Below are 20,899 nucleotides of genomic sequence, written 5' to 3' on the forward strand. Positions count from 1 at the left end.
GTTTGCTGATGATTGCACAATGTTCAGCACCATTCATAACTCCTCAGGTACTGAAGCAGTCCATGTTCAAATGCAAAAGATCTGGACAATATCCAGATCAATCCTGAAAAGTGGCAAGTAATATTCACAGCACATAAATGCCAGGAATGACTATTTCCAAGAAAAGACAATCTACTCACTACCCCATGACATTCAATGATGTTACATTCACTGAATTTCCCTTCATCAAAATCCTGGGATTACCATTGACTGAAAACTCAACTGGATTCCTCAATAAATACAGTGACTACAGGAGAAGGTCAGAGGCTTGGAATACTGCAACAAGTAACTCACCTCCTGACTCCCCAGAGCCCATCCACTATCTCCAAGGCACAAGTCAGCAGTGTGATGGAATACTCCACACTTGTCTAGATAAATGCAACTCCAAGAATGTTCAAGAAGCTCAACATCCTCCACATCAAAGCAGCCCACTTAACTGGCATTACATCCACAAGCATACACTCCCTCCACCAGTGATGCTCAGTAGCAGCAGTGTGTACTATCTACAAGAAGCACTGCAGGAATTCACCAAAGATCCCGAGACGGCACCTTCCAAACCCATGATCACTTCCATCCAGATGGACAAAGGCAACAGATACATTGGTACAGCATCCACTCCGTTTACCACACATTCCTGCCAAATCACTCACCATCCTGACATGGAAATAAATTGCTATCCCTTTATTGTCACTGTGTCAAAACCCTGGAAATCCCTCCCTACAGCACACGGACTGAATGTGAGCATTAACCTTTTTAACACAAATGTAGAGAGGGGGATACAACTGGAGAAGCTCTACCTTCACTGCAGATAGCTGATAAAGAAGATGTGATACCATCAATGTACAGAGTACAGAGCAATTGTCAGTTCCAAAGGTCCATCGTTCCCCTAAAACAGCAATAGATCAGCAATAACAATTACCACAGCACACTGCTGTTTATGGGAATGGCATGTCCCAAAGAAGGAATATCACCCCGGGAACAAACAGATACCAGATGAATACCCAAAAAATAAAATGTGCACACATACAATTAGAAGACCTGGATGCTTTAAAGATTGTGTGTGCAAAGAATGCATATAAACTGAGGACATACTGGAATGAGCAAGCAATTTCTCATAACTAACTTTATAGATCATGTATATTGGGTAGCTCATTGCTACAAATGATAGTATATGCATTTTGTATTGTTCTTTATGTAGAGAAGGTGGCTTCATGAAATTAATTTGTACACTATATATTGTGACTTGCCATAAGACTTCTGTTGTAGTTGCTTTCAGGTTAGGAGGAGAAACCATTAAAAGCCTACATGTGGAATAAGACCTGACACAGGAAGGCTATCTCCAGGCAATTAAATTGGCCTTGCAATATATAGAAACCTAGAAATCAACTGTAAAATCCCAGTGGGCCTATTTTACGTGGTCTCGTGGCACCTAATGACTGTGGTTGGCTACCCACCAAATAGCCCTCCATTCTGTGTGTGCAAAATATCCCAGAGATTGCAGGAGGCAGGGAACTGGCCCACAGACTGGCAGTGCTATTTGTAACTCCCACCTAGCTCTACTCCTGACATTAGTTTAAACCAGTCTGCCAGGTTTCTGCCTAAAAGAATGAGTTTATATCCATCTATTACACAGTAGGAAGTCCTTTTTTTGAATTAGAAACATATGGGTAGATTTATAGCACAGTTGGTACTGCTGCTCCGCCTACTATCACACTTACTTATGAGGCGGGGGGCGGGAAGCCTGCCCCGGGGTGAACATTACATTCTACATGTTTCTGAAAATCCAGTTGACTTCCATTGGGGAACCAATGGCCATTTTAGAATTGCACTCTCTGACCATTTTCACTTCTGATCAAGTTACGGAGGCCCCGATATGGGAAGTGATGAATAAATATGATCTAAGGAGAGCCAGGAGGGGGCACTAGAAAGGCTTGGCAGAACGGATTAGGGAGAACACAAAGGCATTTTACACTTATGTGAGGAATAAGAGAATGGTCAAAGAAAGAGTAGGGCTGATCAGGGATAGCATAGGGAACTTATGTGTGGAGTCTGAGGAGGTAGGGGAAACCCTAAGTGAGTTTTTTGCTTCTGTCTTTATGAAAGAAATGAACTTTGGAGTGAATAAAACCTTTGAAGAGCAGGTGTGCATGCTGGAATGGATAGAGATAGAGGAAGCTGATGTGCTGAAAATTTTGTCAAACATTAAGATTGACAAGTCGCCAGGCCCGTACCAGATTTGTCCTCGGCTGCTTTGGGAAACGAGAAATGCGATTGCTTCGCCATTTGCGAAGATCTTTGCATCCTCACTCTCCACTGGAGTTGTACCTGAGAACTGGAGAGAGGCAAATGCAATTTCTCTCTTCAAGAAAGGAAATAGGGAAATCCCCGACAATTACAGACCAGTAAGTCTCACGTTTGTCGTCTGCAAGGTGTTAGAAAAGATTCTGAGGGACAGGATTTATGACCATCTGGAAGAGCATGGCTTGATTAAATGCAGTTAACACGGCTTTGTGAGGGGCAGGTCATGCCTCACAAACCTTATCGAGTTCTTTGAGGATGTGACTAGAAAGTTTGATGAGGGTCGAACTGTGGATGTGGTGTATATGGACTTCAGCAAGGCATTTGATAAGGTTCCCCATGGTAGGCTCATTCAGAAATCAGGAGGAATGGGATACAGGGAACTTAACTGTCTGGATACAGAATTGGCTGGCCAACAGAAGACAGCGAGTGGTAGTAGAAGGAAAATATTCTGCCTGGACGTCAGTGGTGAGTGGTGTTCCACAGGGCTCTGTCCTTGGGCCTCTACTGTTTGTAATTTTCATTAATGACTTGGATGAGGGGATTGAAGGATGGGTCAGCAAGTTTTCAGGCGACACAAAGGTTAGAGGTGTCATTGACAGTATAGAGGGCTGTTGTAGGCTGCAGCGGGACATTGACAGGATGCAGAGATGAGCTGAGAGGTGGCAGATGGAGTTCAACCTGGATAAATGTGAGGTGATGCATTTTGGAAGGTCGAATTTGAAAGCTGAGTACAGGATTAAGGATAGGATTCTTGGCAGTATGGAGGAACAGAGGGATCTTGGTGTGCAGGTACATAGATCCCTTAAAATGGCCACCCAAGTGGACAAGGTCGTTAAGAAAGCATATGGTGTTTTGGCTTTCGTTAATGGAGGGATTGAGTTTAAGAGCCGTGAGATCTTGTTGCAGCTTTATAAAACTTTGGTTAGACCACAATTGGAATACTGCATCCAGTTCTGGTTGCCCTATTAGAGGAAAGATGTGGATGCTTTGGAGAGGTTCAGAGAAGGTTTACCAGGATGCTGCCTGGACTGCAGGGCTTATCTTGTGAAGAGAGGTTGACTGAGCTCGGACTTTTCTCACTGGCGAAAAGGAGGAGGAGAGGGGACCTAATTGAGGTATATAAGATAATGAGGCATAGATAGAGTCAATAGCCAGATACTATTTCCCAGGGCAGAAATGGCTAACACGAGGGGTCATAGTTTTAAGCTGGTTGGAGAAAAGTATAGAGGGGATGTCAGAGGCGAGTTCTTTACACAGAGAGTTGTGAGAGCATGGAATGCGTTGCCAGCAGCAGTTGTGGAAGCAAGGTCATAGGGGACATTTAAGAGACTGCTGGACATGCATAGGGTCATAGAAATTTGAGGGTGCATACATGAGGATCAATGGTTGGCACAACATCGTGGGCTGAAGGGCCTGTTCTGTGCTGTACTGCCCTATGTTCTATGTTCTAATTATATTCAGCAAAGAAGTCCTATTCTGGACTCTATCTAGATAATATATGGAGTTGCCCTGGGCTCCCTCCAGTTCTATTGCAAACATTGTCCCTTTCCTCTACCTTGCTGGGTTGGCTGGGCTTCAAGCTGCCCATGGCCCTGACTGCAAACATGCTGTAATGCTAAAACTCATACCTTTGTGTGATTTTAACAAAGTCAGCTGGCTGGACCCCATTGAATAGGATTTCCCTGATTGGGGCTGTTAATCTGGTCCAATCAGGGGGTCCTGACTGACATACAAAAAGGGTGAGTTTCAGATACACTGACACTCTAGTACCTGAGGAGAAAGTGAGGACTGCAGATGCTGGAGATCAGAGCTTAAAAATGTGTTGCTGGAAATGCGCAGCAGGTCAGGCAGCATCAAAGGAGCAGGAGAATCAACATTTCGGGCATAAGCTCTTCTTCAGGAATGAGGAGGGTGTGCCAAGCAGGCTAAGATAAAAGGTAGGGTGGAGGGACTTGGGGGAGGGGCGCTGGGTATACGATAGGTGGAAGGAGGTTAAGGTGAGGGTGATAGGCCGGAGAGGGGGTGGGGACGGAGAGGTCGGGAAGAAGATTGCAGGTCAAGAAGGCAGTGCGGAGTCTGAGGGTTGGGACTGAGAAAAGGTGGAGGGAGGGGAAATGAGAAAGCTGGAGAAATCTGCATTCATCCCTTGTGGTTGGAGGGTTCCTAGGCGGAAGATGAGGCGCTCTTCCTCCAGGCTTCATGTTACCATGGTCTGGCGATGGAGGAGGCCAAGGACCTGCATGTCCTTGGCGGAGTGGGAGGGGGAGTTAATGTGTACAGCCACGGGGCGTTTGGGTTGGTTGGTGCGGGTGTCCCAGAGGTGTTCTCTGAAACGTTCCGCAAGTAGGCGGCCTGTCTCCCCAATGTAGAGGAGGCCACATCGAGTGCAGCGGATGCAGTAAATGATGTGTGTGGAGGTGCAGGTGAATTTGTGATGGATATGGAAGGATCCCTTAGGGCTTTGGAGGGAAGTGAGGGGGGAGGTGTGGGTGCAAGTTTTGCATTTCTTGCAGTTGCAGGGGAAAGACCACTCCCTCCTCGACTCCCTTGTCAGATCCACACCCCCCACCAACCCAACCTCCACTCCCAGCACCTTCCCCTGCCTAGGAACCCTCCAACCACAAGGGATGAATGCAGATTTCTCCAGCTTTCTCATTTCCCCTCCCCCCACCTTTTCTCAGTCCCAACCCTCAGACTCAGCACCGCCTTCTTGACCTGCAATCTTCTTCCCGACCTCTCCGCCCTCATTCCCACTCTGGCCTATCACTCTCACCTTAACCTCCTTCCACCTATCGTACTCCCAGCACCCCTCCCCCAAGTCCCTCCTCCCTACCTTTTATCTTAGCCTGCTTGGCACACCCTCCTCATTCCTGAAGAAGGGCTTATGCCCGAAACATCAATACTCCTGTTCTTTTGATGCTGCCTGACCTGCTGCGCATTTCCAGCAACACATTTTTACACTCTAGTACCTGACTCTAAATGAGATGGTACGAAAGTCAAGGATCATTCATGTATAAATAAAGAGTGACTTGGTGACTGGCCTCTGTGGAGTTATTTCAGATAGTTACTTAAGGTTATTTGCAATGAGTTAACATGTCATACTATCTGTCATGAGTTGGCATTGCAATGACCTTTGTGAACTAGTATTGTGCTGCCTACTGTCAGTTAGCAACTTGGGGTTCACGGCACTTGTAAGTAACTCAAAGACTCCTTCATGAGTTCAAAACTTGATGTCTAACAAGGAGTAAAATCTCATGATATTTGCCATATGTTTGCATCTGAGGGCTGTCATCATGAGTTAGTATCTAAGGGCTAGCTGTTGAAGAATTATCATCTCAGGTCTGCCTCTTATGATTTCATGTCTGGTAGGTTGCTACTCTCATTTTCTTCAATTCATCTGTCATTTTTCAGTAACTGCTAGGTCAGAGACCAAAGCAATCAATTTGAATTGAGAAGAAACAAGAAAAATGTCAGATCTCTAGCTCCTCCTCACAGATTCTAAGGCCTGTCAGGGTGAGGTGGAAAGCTAACATCGGTTAGAGAAAAAGGAGGAGTTAGATAAAACAAGTGACTGTTTAAAGGCACAAACAGACAAGTGGTTTGTAATGTTGACAAAACTAGTTTCAACTGTGTATTACAATCAGGTGAGCACTGATAAATGAGCTCTACATCCTCCTCAATATCCTGATCTTATCCTCCTCCCTCTATTCCTTGATCCTTTAGCTGCAATGGCTATATCTAAGTCCTTCTTGAAAACAAAGTAGCACCTTGTATTGTAATGCCATTGCCAGGATATTTTGTAGCAGAGATTGACACCCAGCTCATGAACTGGACAATGTACAGTTTTGGGCTCCTTGCTTCATCTCTTAGTGTTCATTCACTATGAACTTGGTTAGATGCTCACAGTACCTCTGCCTTGCCGTAATGTCTGTTTGTACTTTGGGCCTCAGCCAGAGCTTAAAAGCTCACAGTACTTCTGTTTGCCTTGCCTTTCCTTTCAGCGCAGATGCAAAGCTCAGCACTTCATTACATAAATATTACTCTTGTTCCAGATGCTTACATGGCAAATACACTGCATTGTGCTCCAAGCAAAAGACAGTATCTCAAAGTGTGAGGTAAGTAGTCTTTGGTCAAGCCAAGGATATCCGCCATCAGGGCAGCATCCCATTTCAATTCAGGAGCTTGGATAAGCTCAGAGGGTCAGTCAGGATCAGAATTCTGATTCACTGCAGTCCTGAGAATGGGACACATTCAGCACTGAAGGTCTCATGCAACAAGTCTGGGGAATTATGGTCAATCAGGCAGGGAGCTGTGCAGAAATCAGTCAGGAGTCTAGACACTCTTTAGTCAGAGCAGTCCATCTAAGTCAGTCACTGGGGGACGGGGGAATGGGACAGGGGTGGGGGAAACAGGATAGAAGATGGGAAGGGTGGACATGGCATGGGCAATAGTCAGTCCTGGGATTCAACCGAACGAAAGTCACCAGGAGCCATTGCTGTGGATAGGAAATGGATTTGGAGACGCCGGTGTTGGACTGGGGTGTACAAAGTTAAAAATCACACAACACCAGGTTACAGTCCAACAGGTTTATTTGGAAGCACTAGCTTTCGGAGTACTGCTCCTTCATCAGGTGGACTATAACCTGGTGTTGTGTAATTTTTAACATTGGGAAATTGAGAAAGCCATTAATGAGGATTGGAACTAGCATGCTGAGAGGGACAGCAATTGTGAAAGGGGAAGCTTAGTATGTAAGTAGTAGAGAAGATAATGCATTTGATCACAAGAGTAGCTATGCGAGGAGAGTGCAGTAACCACCTTGACTTTGGTGGTTGGTGGAGCATGATGGTTGGCAATAGCTAAGCTGCAGATCTGGGACTCAGATTATAATGTTGGGAAATAAAGATGTAAATGAAAGAGTTCAGTGGGAATGTATGGAAGCTGATGGGCTTGATAGGGTGTACAAGGAAGAAAGAAACATGGATAATCAGGGGGCTACTTAATTTCCAGGCTAAGCCCCCTGAGCATCCATGTTTCTTTCTTCCTTGTAAGGTAAGTTAGTAAAGACTAAAAGGGTTAGACATTTTATTGGCCTTTTCCTATTTATTAAAATTCTCGTTCTGTTTCAGATGTCAATTGAGCTGTATTTTTAGTACTTTTTTTCTATTACAGCACAGAACAAAAGAACATGTACAAACTAATTATTTATAAAAAACCTCTTTCAAAGGTTCAAGAAGTGCAATTATATCAGATAGTTATGGAGTAGTTCATCTCATATCAATTTTAGGAAAGGTCTTTGATGTTTATTTTGAGATACTCACTGTGTCAAGTGAGGCCAACATTGCCTTCCATACTCAGATGATTTGTGAATGTACAATGGAAATGGAAAATGGCTGTGATCACAGACGGAGTGGAATCAGTGTTTATTGATTTGTCTGAGCTCACAAACTCTATTTGTAAGTGATGTGGGGCCCTTTAAGGGGCAACTGGATTCAATAGACACTTACACAAGGCAGACTGAAGCCACCTGTAACTATAATCCCCTGAGTGTAAAAACACGTAGTGTCCAACAGTGTGGAATACAGATCCTGCCGCAAGCAATCTTGACCATGCCATTGATCATTACAGAGTGATTGTAGTTATCTCTGTGAAATTAAAATTAAACACAGGTGACCTTAAAAATCTCCCCTGTAGGCCGCAATTCACAAAGGTAATGCATAATCTCTGAGGCTATACAAGGGCATGGAGCTGATTTGCTCTCAATTTAAATTGTCAACATTTGCCAGTGGATCCAGCCACAGCAGGGGTTTTTGTTGCTGTTGCTGTGATGCAATGGAGGCAGGGAGAAGAGGAGGAGGAACAGATGAGCCAGCAAACCACTACCAGCAGTAACTTCCAGTGGCTGTCTAACTGCCTCCACACGAAGAGATCAGGAAGTGCAGAGCCTATCGTCCTTGATGTCATTTCCTTTGGGTAAATGAGGTGTGATGTTGCCTCAGATGGAGGTTTTCCTGGGACAGTGTGACTGAGCCATCTGCAGGAGTAGGACCTGCTACCTGAAAGGCTGGTTGATCATCCTATCCCAGTGGCTGTCAAAGTGCTAACAGGTCGTGCAAACCAGCTCCGTCCAAGGATGCACTGGGGACACATGTGGGATCTCTCAATCCTCAGCACTCTGAGGTATCAAGGCTGTTACCGAGGCAATCTGTGCCAGATCACACGGCTTCACCTCACTTCCTTCTAACGGGGTCAGTGCCACAGTATGGGTAGTAGGATTTGCCTGCATTACCAGCCAATGATCCCCCAGATGTAGAATACTGAAGACTGTATGCACACTGTATTGAGAATGATATTATCATAATAGAACTGACCTCTTCAACAGGAAATAATTCCATTCCATCACTGTACAATTTGAATGCAATACAAATCTGGAATAAAACATGTTAGCCTAATAGTGACCATGCAGCCACTCTCAAAATGTGACCTCTACTTTCCCTCCTCAGATGCTGCCAGGCCTTCTGAGTTTCTGCAGCAATTTCTGGGTTTTTTTTTATGTCTTTCAGCCCTTTATGCTAATTACATTCCCTTTATTTATACAACCAGTTACTTCTGCAAAAATTATCTCTTCACAAAACAATTAATTGGTTGCCCTTGTTGAATCCAAACTTTTCTAAATGCTTGAGTAAAATACAACAAATGCTGAAAATCTGAAGGTGAAACACAGAATGCTGGAAATACAGTACTCATTAGTTTTGAATGTTTGCTGATTTTATCTCAAAATAAATATCAAAGACCTTTCCTAAAATTGATATGAGATGAACTACTCCATAGCTATCTGATATAATTGCACTTCTTGAACCTTTGAAAGAGGTTTTTTATAAATAATTAGTTTGTACATGTTCTTTTGTACTGTGCTGTAATAGAAAAAAAGTACTAAAAATACAGCTCAATTGACATCTGAAACAGAATGAGAATTTTAATAAATAGGAAAAGGCCAATAAAATGTCTAACCCTTTTAGTCTTTACTAACTTACCTTCTCCCGTCATCCCTAATTAAGGTCCTTGTGAGCCATCCTCCCATGTAGAATATTATATACAGCATCTTTACATGCATTGAAAGTAGGAAAAACATATTTGGAGAATCAAAATGCTTAAAATGTTTCATGTGCTACTATGTCTGTGTTGTGGTATTTTGTCTAAAAGTTGCAGGTTTTGGCTGGAATGTGATTAAATATTTTCCAACTGTGATTCTAAACATCATTTTACCAACAATATTTTCCATTATGTCTTTTCTCTCACGCTCAACAAATATTAAATAACATTAACTTATGCAGCTCATAGATAAGTTCCAACTATGCCAATACTGGTATCACTTTCAATTGGCCAATACTGAGATTCTGGATTAGCGTGGTGCTGGAAAAGCACAGAAGCTCAGGCAGCATCCGAGGAGCAGGAAAATCGAAGTTTCGGGCAAAAGCCCTTCATAGAACATAGAACATAGAACATAGAAGGATACAGCGCAGTACAGGCCCTTCGGCCCTCGATGTTGCGCCGACCGAATCCTACCTAACCTATACTAGCCCAATAACTTCCAAATGCCTATCCAGTGCCCGCTTAAATGACCATAAAGAAGGAGAGTTCACCACTGATACGGGCAGGGCGTTCCATGAACTCACAACCCGCTGTGTGAAGAATCTACCCCTAACATCTGTCCTATACCTACCACCCCTTAATTTAAAGCTATGTCCCCTAGTAACACCTGACTCCATTAGCGGTAAAAGGTTCTTAGTATCTACCCTATCTAAACCCCTAATCATCTTATACACTTCTATCAGATCTCCCCTAAACCTTCTCTTCTCCAATGAGAACAGCCCCAAGTGCCTCAGCCTTTCCTCATAAGATTTTCCTACCATTCCAGGCAACATCCTGGTAAACCTCCTCTGCACTCGTTCTAAAGCTTCCACATCCTTCCTATAGTATGGCGACCAAAACTGCACACAATACTCCAGATGAGGCCGCACCAGAGTCTTATACAACTGCAACATGACCTCAGGACTCCGGAACTCAATTCCTCTGCCAATAAAGCCCAGTACACCATATGCCTTCCTCACAGCACTATTTACCTGGGTGGCAACTTTCAGAGATCTGTGTACATGGACACCAAGATCCCTCTGCTCATCCACACTACCAAGTAGCCTACCATTAGCCCAGTAATCCATCATCTTGTTATTCCTACCAAAGTGAACGACTTCGCACTTAGCTACATTGAATTCCATTTGCCACATTTCCGCCCAGCTCTGCAACTTATCTATATCCCGCTGTAACCTACCACTTCCTTCCTCACTATCCACAACTCCACCGACTTTTGTGTCATCCGCAAACTTGCTTACCCAGCTTTCAAGTCCTTCCTCTAGATCATTTATAAAGATAACAAAAAGCAATGGTCCCAAAACAGATCCTTGTGGTACACCGCTAGTAACTGCGCTCCAAGATGAACATAATCCATCAACTACTACCCTCTGTCTCCTTCCAGCCAGCCAATTCCTAATCCAAACCTCTAATGTATCCTCAATGCCATACCTCCGAAGTTTTAGCATTAGCCTACCATGGGGAACCTTATCGAACGCCTTACTAAAATCCATATACACAACATCTACTGCTTTACCCTCATCCACTTCCTTGGTCACCTTCTCAAAGAACTCAATAAGGTTTGTGAGGCACGACCTGCCCTTCACAAAACCATGCTGGCTATCCCTGATCACGTTATTCCTACCCAGATGTTCATAAATCTTATCCCTTACCATTCTCTCTAAGACTTTGCCCACCACTGAAGTCAGACTCACTGGCCTATAGTTGCTAGGGCTATCCCTACTCCCTTTCTTGAACAATGGGACCACATTCGCTATCCTCCAGTCCTCTGGTACTATTCCTGTTGACAATGACGACATAAAAATCCAGGCCAATGGCTCTGCTATCTCCTCCCTAGCTTCCCATAGGATCCTGGGGTAAATGCCATCAGGCCCAGGAGACTTATCTATATTCATCCTTTCCAATATTCCCAAAACCTCTTCCCTGCATATTTCCAGGGCATCCATTCTAATTATTTGTGATTCCATATTCACATCAGCAACAGTGTCCTGTTCCTGAGTGAATACTGAGGAAAAGTACTGATTTAATGTCTCTCCAATCTCCTCCGCCTCCACACACAACTTCCCACTACTATCCTTGACTGGACCGATACCTACCCTAGTCATCCTTTTATTCTTGACATATCTATAGAAAGCCTTTGGGTTTTCCCTAATCCTACCAGCTAAAGACTTTTCATGTCCCCTTCTCGCTTCTCTTAGCTCCCTCTTTAGCTCCTTCCTGGCTACCTTATAACACTCAATCGCCCCTACTGAACCTTCACGCCTCATCTTTACATATGCCGCCTTCTTCCCTTTCACAAGGGACTCCAATTCCTTACTAAACCACGGCTGCCTCACAAGGCCCTTTACACCATGCCTGACTGGTACATACCTATCGAGGACACGCAGTAGCTGCTCCTTGAACACTCCCCACATCTCATTAGTGTTCTTCCCTTGAAGCCTGTTTTTCCAATCCACACATCCTAAGTCATGCCTCACTGCATCATAATTTCCCTGCCCCCAGCTATAGCTCTTGCCCTGCGGCACACGATTATCCCTCTCCATCACTAAAGTAAAAGTCACCGAATTGTGGTCACTGTCCCCGAAGTGCTCACCTACCTCCAAGTCTAACACCTGGCCTGGTTCATTACCTAGAACCAAATCCAATATAGCCTCCCCTCTTGTTGGCCTGTCGACATATTGTGTCAGGAAACCCTCCTGCACACATTGGACAAACACCGACCCATCTAATGAACTCGAGCTATAGCTCTCCCAGTCAATATCTGGGAAGTTAAAGTCCCCCATAACAACCACCCTGCTACCTTCACTCTTTTCCTGAAGCATCCTCGCAATATTATCCTCTACTTCTCTAGGACTATTAGGAGGCCTGTAGAAAACACCTAACAGGGTGACCTCACCTTTCCTATTTCTAACCTCAGCCCAAACTACCTCAGATGGCAAGTCCTCTTCCATCGTCCATTCCACTGCTGTGATACTGAGTCCTCTTCCATCGTCCATTCCACTGCTGTGATACTGTGATTCATCAGGAATACAGGCAGAGTGCCTGAAGGCTGAAGAGATAGCAGCATCTGCAGTCATTGTTTTTACCCAGTACAGAGATTGGAAACTATAACAGTTTTGTATTAAAAAGGCATCCCCCAAGTTTGCTTTCGATTGAAGATCATCTCTTCATTTCATTGTAATTTTTCAAAGCTCACAGAACTGAGGAAAATTTGGCCATTCAGTCCAATCATTGTACTGCAGGATGGCCTGCACGCCACATATTTTGGTTACTGCACCAGGACTGATGAAAGCAGATGTTTAAAAGTATATGCACAGCCATGACATGAGAATTATTTTCAGAATATACTCATGGGGCGAGAGCTGCTCTTTGTGCACTGCCAACAGGTAACAGAAAATCATAGGTAATGCAATGCAAATTCAGAAAATTGTGCCTATATGAACAGTCAGATATCTGCCCAAAACTATTCCTTCAGCAAACCATATGCAATGTGCCTATCATGGACCTAGCCCAGACTCCTTTGGGAAGTGAATAATTAAAGGTTAAAGACTGTGGAAAATAAAACTCTGTGAAATGTCTCTCTGACCTCTGAAGGAAATTGAATAAAACTGTCAGAGTTCAGTACAACACTATGACTCATAGCAGTCAACCCTGACAAGGTGCAGCCCATATATATCAGTACCCAACCCCCGCCCCAGACCAATAACACAAAAATTCCACAGTACTCAGTCATTTAGATCCATTCTTATCCCAGCGTTGAAAGATATTGTCATATTTAAACAGTCATTTAATGTGGGATTGTTATATCTAAAAGAGCACATATTGTCACAGTTTAGTGAAGCAGAAATAACAGACAGACCTTGATGTCCTCCCTCAAGGTCCATTCAGACATGCAAGACCCCAGATGAGTGCACTACTGGCAGCAGCCACTGTCTTCCCAGTGGCACAGCTGAGCAAAGCACTGCTGTTGGTATCTCTTGGACATGGAATGTCCACCCTGAGGTCCTTCAACCCAGGGAAGACATCTTGCCATCCAGTTAAGAACCTTATTTGTAGTATCAAGCCTTCCTCAAAGGAGGCAACACAGGGCTCATCAACTTTCCAGACAGCAGATGGATTCCCATCACCTCCATTAAACACTGACTGTCTTTTATCCCTATTGTGGGATGCCCTACTATATGTGCCACTCAAAACAGCTGTACAGAATCCATATTGAATAATTGTTACAGCTCAGTATAACCACAGCACAATTCTGGACCCAATCATATCTTTCAGAAAACAAGCCCAACTGGGTGATTTGGAAGTAGAACTCCCTTTAACTATTAAAGAGAGCTCTGGAAACCAAATCCAAAGGAGCAAGGTAAAAGGAGTGATGGGCCAGCTGAGGCACCATTCCAGTCCGTTCTGTTGGTGAAGACCAAGTGCACAATTCCCTCATTGCAACACACACCTTTTGTGAACATGATAGTCTAATTCTTGATCTAAAGGCAGGGAAAATCTACATGGCTTTCCGAGCGATAAGCTTCAGATTAATGTGAACTCTCCATTTTTTTCCAAAGGCATTTCATTTTACAGAGAACAATCCTGAGGAAATCATGGCAACATACTGAGTAATTTAGAACTCCCAGAGCTGTCTGGTGATTCTTGTTTTGAAAAGGAGAGCTCAAATTTAAAATGAAAGGAATATAAATGCGAAAAGTAGACAAGAGTGACTTGCACTTAAAAGAAATATAAACTGATATTTTGGATTTAATCAGCCAGCAGAATATTTTATTAAATGCCTACCAATTCAATGTTCAGTTGTGTGTAAATTTGAGTTTTCGACTTTTACAAAGAAAGTTATTGAAGATCTGGGCCCATATTTTTATCCAGTCATGACAACTCCCCAGAATTTTATGAGTAGCAGGTGTATCCCAAAGGAGATAGGTTATGGGGCGGGACTCACACATGAGAGGCACCTGAAATTTGCTGAATTGTTTGAAGTTGGTACTGAGTTCAAACAGACCCCATTTTCACTGTAGAAAAGGCTCTAACTTGTTATACAGCAGTCACAATTTTTAGAGTAGATGCAGATGCTCTTGAAAGATAAATAAGGTCGGTTCAACCATTATGATGTAGTTATTTAATTCTCCCCACCTTTAAAGAGGAACATACTGAATGCAGCTGTGAGAATTTTTTAAAAAGTTCAGCAGTTAGTCATAGAGTTGTACAGCATGGAAACAGATCTTACAGTCCAACTCTTCCAGGCTGACCAGATATCCAAATCTAATCTAGTCCCATTTACCAGCATTTTGCCCATATCCTTCTAAACCCTTCCTATTCATATACTCATCCAGACGTCTTTCAAATGTTGTAATTGGATCAGCCTCCAACACTTTCTCTGGCAGCTCATTCTATACACACACCATTTTCTGTGTGAAAAAGTTGCCCCTTAGGTTCCTTTTAAATCTTTCCCTTCTCACCTTAAACCCATGCCCTCTAGTTTTGGACTCTTCCACCTCAGGGCAAAGATCTTATCTATTTACCCTATCGAAGCTCCTCAAAATTTTATAAACCCCTTTAAGGTCATCCCTCAGCCTCCAACATCCCAGGAAAGCAGCCTCAGCCTATTCAGCCTTGTCCTGTAATTCAATCCTTCTGATTGTGGCAACATCCTTGTAAATCTTTTCTGAACTCTTTCAAATTTAACAACATTCTTTCTATTTAAGGGAGACAAGAATTGCATGCAATATTCCAAAAGTGACCTAACCAATGTCAGCAACCTGACCTCCCAGCTCCTGTACTCAATACACTGACCAATAAAAACAAACATACCAAATGCCTTCTTTACTATTCTGTCTACCTGCACACCAGTTACAATAGCATTTTTTAAATGTTTCTTCAGGAACTGTCATTGTATTATTGTGACTGCTTAGCTACTTTCCACAAGCCATAAATATCTCAGGAGGGATCCTATGTTCACAGTTTGATTGACAGCTCAAAGAAGCTATTAAAAAATTAGTCTTTATTGATCTGAAGTCCTGAATGAAAGTTTGTTTGTTTCCTAAGTGAATCAGCACTTGAGATTTCAATGTTTTGAATGGGCTTTCATGATTATACATGTTTTTTACCCACTGCACCATAAGATCTCTTTTAGATGATTAGATCATTCTTCAATATTCTAATGAACTGATACCAGTATTACTGCTAGAAATCTATTTAGAATGTTGGCAGGTGGATATTCAATATTGGTTCTCTATCATCATCATCATGTCTCCCATATGTTGAGGGTGAAACAGTTGGGTGGGAATCAAAATATGAGGCAGACTGTATCTTTCACTTTTAATGAATTCACGGGATGTGGGTGTTGCTGGCTAGTTCAGCAATTATCACCCATTCCTAATCACCCAGAAGGCAGTAAAATGTCAACCACAATGCTGTGGGTCTGGAGTCACACTTAAGCCAAACCAGGTGAGGACAGCAGTTCCCTCCCGTAAATGTTGTTAGTGAACCAGATGGGTTTTTTTTCTAACAATTAATAATAGTTCCCGGTCATCGTTATACCTTAAATCTGGATTTTTTATTCAACTTAAATTCTACCATCTGCCATGGCAGGATTAAAACTTGGATCCCCACATCATTACCTGGGTCTCTGGATTAATAGTCTAGCAATAATACCATGATGTCAGCTACAAGCAACTCTCTCAAAACGTCTTTCTGATTAATGCAGCAATCCCTGCTTCGTGAATGAGACGTAGTTTAATATTTCATACTCTGTGAGAAAACTGCAGCCTGCTTAACCTTTGTAAGGGACTCAGAGGGTTCCATGTGCAAGGGAGTTGCCCACCAGAATCTCAAATTCCTAGGACATTCCCATGGAGTCAGTTGCATTAAGGATTCTACATGGTTCAACTTACAACTCCAGTATATGCTGTTCTTACAACCTATGTGGCCATCAGAATATCTGAGCCAAAAAATAAAAGGACATAACTATAGTCCTTTATGAAAATTTGCTCATGACCCTGATGAGGCAGTTGCTCACAATAATTAGAGTCTACCACATTAGGTGGAATTGAAACTTCATGTGAAAAATAAAGATTTCCATTTATATCGTGCTTTCCATGACTACTGAATATCTCAAAATACTTTACAGTCAACGAAGTACTTTCAAAGTATCATCACATTTAGAATGTGGGAAATGTTGTATATGAGTCTTAAAGGATTAATATCTGCAAGAGTGCCATTAACATTCTCCACTGTGGTACACTGAGATACAAAGTCAGTCTGAAGCAATCATTGGAGATGTCAAAATACTCTTGTAATCTGTATGTGCTTTACAGCATTGCAATATAATTTCTTATTATTGACTTGATCTAATTCTTGAGATCTGTTCTAGTCAGAGCAAAGATGTCTCATCTACATCAAACCACAACTGGCAGGAGTAGTTCCAAAATGGTGGTGACAGTTGGTAGCATTGGGTCTTCAGCTAAACCCAAAGTGCTGAGGATGTGGTGACTTCGAACCCATGAAGAAAATAATCATGAGAGAATGGAATAAAAATGTCAGACCTGAAAAAGAGAGGCCAAAGAAGGAACCTGAGGAGCTCCAAGGCAGAGGAACAGGCTCCATTATGTGAGATTCAGTCTGCAAGATGGTCATTAGTCCACCCTTTTGCGTGAGTGAACTAAACAGTAATCAAAGACAAAAAAAAATGTGGAATAAGATGAAAGACTCTCATAGCAACACAGTAAAACTGGACTGAAAGAGTCAAAATCCTTTGCAGTTCTGATTGACACTGCTGCCATTACACATGGGAAACATGCGGCAAAAAACAGAGTAAGATTTTCCCAAAGAGTTAGGCAAACAGACTCAGTATTTCTGCGCATTAAATAAAGAAAATCCTTGTCTTGCAGAAAGATCTTTTCAAGGGGAAAGGAAACTGCAGCAAAAGTCATGGGAGCAAAGAAAATCTCCGTGACAGTGAAAGGAATGGGAAAACCTCTAAGACTGCAAAAGTTAAAACAAAAATGAATAAGCATACATAGAAAGTAGAGAAAGGCATTGCATCCAAATTCTCACTAACAGAAAGATTTAATTACAGAAATGGAGGAGACAACTTTTAAGGTACAGAATGGCCCCAAAATTAGACAAGATTAAAACAGCACAAATTAATGCATCTCGTGACACTGTTGTGATCATGGTAAAATATGAACTTTTACATTTCAAGTTCCACCTTCTGTGCCACAGGATCTTTTTGCATTTTTGCGACAGGGCATTTGAGACGTCTGTTTAACGTACCATCTGCATGACAACATCTCCACCAGTCTAACATTCCTTCAGCAGTACAGAAAGTGTCCATATGAATTTCGTTTTCAAACTCTAAAGTGAGATTTGAAAGTGGTAATTAGTGATTCAGAGACAATGGTGGATCACTGAGCTATGTTTGACATCTTTGACATGTAGGCCAACTGGGCATTTGAGCGAGAGTCTATTTTCCCCCAAAAGGCAATTAGTTAACCAGCATGATTCATTGACATTTATTTCTTCATCAATAATCATTGGATTTATTGAATTCAATTTCATCACTTGCCATAGTAGGATATATAGCTATGGATCAGGACTCATGGTGGCTGGGGGAGGCTAGCAGCAGCAATCAGTTTGAAATTGTTGGTAAGTAACAAATGCATGCTCAATGCTAGCTTGAAATTGTACTTATTTCCATATTGCCAGCAGGCTACTAATGCCTCTATGCAATATTCAGCCATTCACAGCTTTCAAATATGTCCTGGTCAAAGGAAGAGGGCACCTGATTGAAAATGACGAAGAAAAGTATAGACTATAGGAAGACATCGATGAATTAGTTGGATTTGGTGGAACAGAATTCAGTTCAGAGAAGTGTGAGGTAACACATTCGATGAAGGTTAAAAATACGAGGGAATACATGGAGTGGCACAATGGCCCCACAGAGCCAGGGGCCTAGGTTCAATTTGGGCAACTGTCTGTGTGGAGTTTGCAAGTTCTACCTGTGCCTGCGTGAATTTCTTCTGGATACTCTGGTTTCCTCCCACAGTCCAAAGATGTGTAGACTAGGTGGATTAGCCACAGGAAATGTGGGTTATGGGGATAGGGTGGGATGCCTTCGATGGGTCAGTCTGGGCTCAATGGGCCAAATAGCACCTTTCTGCACTGTAGAGATTTTATGATAAATGGTAGGATGCTGGAAAGATTAGAGGAACAGAAGGTATATGTCTACAGATCCTTGAAAGATGCTGAACAGTTAGAAAAGGTCGTCAAGAGTCATACAGCATGCTTGTTTTTTTTTTAATCTGAGGTACATAATAGATATTCCCTCATCAGCCTGATCACAGATGTATAAGAACGGGTATTATACACTGCAACTGTGCAAAGCAGCTGAATTATAGTTCTTACACCATAGCTGTCATTACATAAGAGAGGGTAGAGAGGAGATTTACAAGGACATTGCCTGGATTGGAGAATTTTGAGCAAAGCTTTAATATCCTCTGCCTGTTTTCTTTGTCACAGAAAAGGCTAAGCAGAGAGTGAATTGGACTATATAACCTTATGAGAGGTCTGAAAAAATTGATAGCAAGGTCCTATTACCCCTAATTGAGGGGTTCATCATCAGACCCATAGATTTTTGTGAGAATTCAGAGGTTTAGACATGATTTGACTGGGGATTTTTCCACAGGGAAGGTGATGAAGTCTGAAACTCTCAAATGTAAGAGATGATAAAAGAAGAAAATCATCTACAAGACTTAAGTCAGGAATGTGATAGAATCCTTTCCAATTGGCTGGATGACTGAAGCTCCAACACATTCAAGAAGCTTATATGAGGATAAGATGGCTCACTCAATTGGCACCCATCCACCATAAAAAATGTGCACTCCTTTCACCACTGACATAAAGTAGTAGTGTCCAAAGTGGAGGAGGAGCATTTGGGATGGTATCGAGCACCTCGAGACTTGCCGCTGGGAAAAGGCAGAAGCCAAGCAAAAGCAATGTAAGAAGAGGGCCAGCAAACTGATGCCCCACCTACCCGTTTCCACAATCACCGTTTTTCCTAAGTGTGGCAGAGTCTGTGGAAACCGCATCGGACTGTACAGCTACCTACCACTCTGAGAGTGGAAGAGAATCATCCTCGTCTGCAAGGGACCGCCAATGATATGATGAGAGCAACAGTCATGTGTGCTATCTAAAAGAGTCACTGCAGCACCCTTGCCAAGGCTCTTTCAGCAGCATCTTTCAAACCCACAACCTCCACCATCGAGACAGACATGGTTAGGAGATGCACAGGAGCACACCACCTGCAAGTGCCCCAGTGACTCAGACACACTCAGACTTGGAACTATATCATTGCAACAAAAATCCCAGAACTCCCTCCCTATCAATGCTGTTAGTGTTCCTACACCCCAAGGACTACAGCCGTTCAAGAAGGCAGCTCACCACTGCCTACTTCAGAGCAATTAGAAATGGGCAATAAATGCTGGCCCACTAATTGATGCCCACATCCTTTGTGAAATTAAAAAAAGCATGTTGAGTTAAAGGTCATCTGGTATCTGAATAAAAAAAATCTCAGGCCTCTAATGGTAACTTAAACTTATTTTGACATTGCTTTTAAAGGTCATGCAATGCACAGTCACATTTGTGACACTTGCTCAATATTAACACTATAGCTCTGAAATGTAGCCAGTCTCAAACATACGTGTTGCAGTTTAGAATATGACAATAACCACAATATAGGTTGCAGAATATATTTATTTTTGGACGAAATCTCCAGGGTTTAGGAAATTAAAGAATATGGCCAATTAGATATGATTAAATAATCAAATTAAATATGATTATTTAATTTGGGAATTAGATAAGAAATTATTTTTCTGCAGACAGAGTAGGTTTAAACTCTTGGATTCCTATTAAAGATGATTCTAAAGATTAGGTTCAGAATGTCAGATAGTAATTAAAACCTTGAAGTTATCCAGGCTGTCTCCACAGGACTCCTCGGGGCCATACGGACAGAACCAGCTGTAAGTAGATGTCTGGATCAACGTGAAGCCAGAAATCCCAACTGCTGTGGAGAAATGATGTGTTTGTTTGCCACACTAGGAGGTTGTCATCAGCCCAGTATGAGGTTATCCCTCCCAAGAACAAGACATGAATCAAATGTTAATGATCACAAAATCAAGCAGCCTGACAATAAGAGAGCCCATGCAGTTCAACTTGTTAACTGAGTAAAGCTTTTAACACACATTTTTAGCAACACAATTAACCAACAAAGGTTGATGTGTTATAAGTGATCAAAGGACCCAATTCTATCAAAGATTACTATTAAACTGAGCTGTTCTAACAGCTGGTGCCCTGATTTTCAATGTTCTGCCGGTGTCATCATGGTAGATGTTAGAATGGCTCAAACATAGGA

The sequence above is a fragment of the Hemiscyllium ocellatum genome, chromosome 10, assembly GCF_020745735.1.
Source record: "Hemiscyllium ocellatum isolate sHemOce1 chromosome 10, sHemOce1.pat.X.cur, whole genome shotgun sequence".
In the NCBI taxonomy this organism is placed as follows: domain Eukaryota; kingdom Metazoa; phylum Chordata; class Chondrichthyes; order Orectolobiformes; family Hemiscylliidae; genus Hemiscyllium; species Hemiscyllium ocellatum.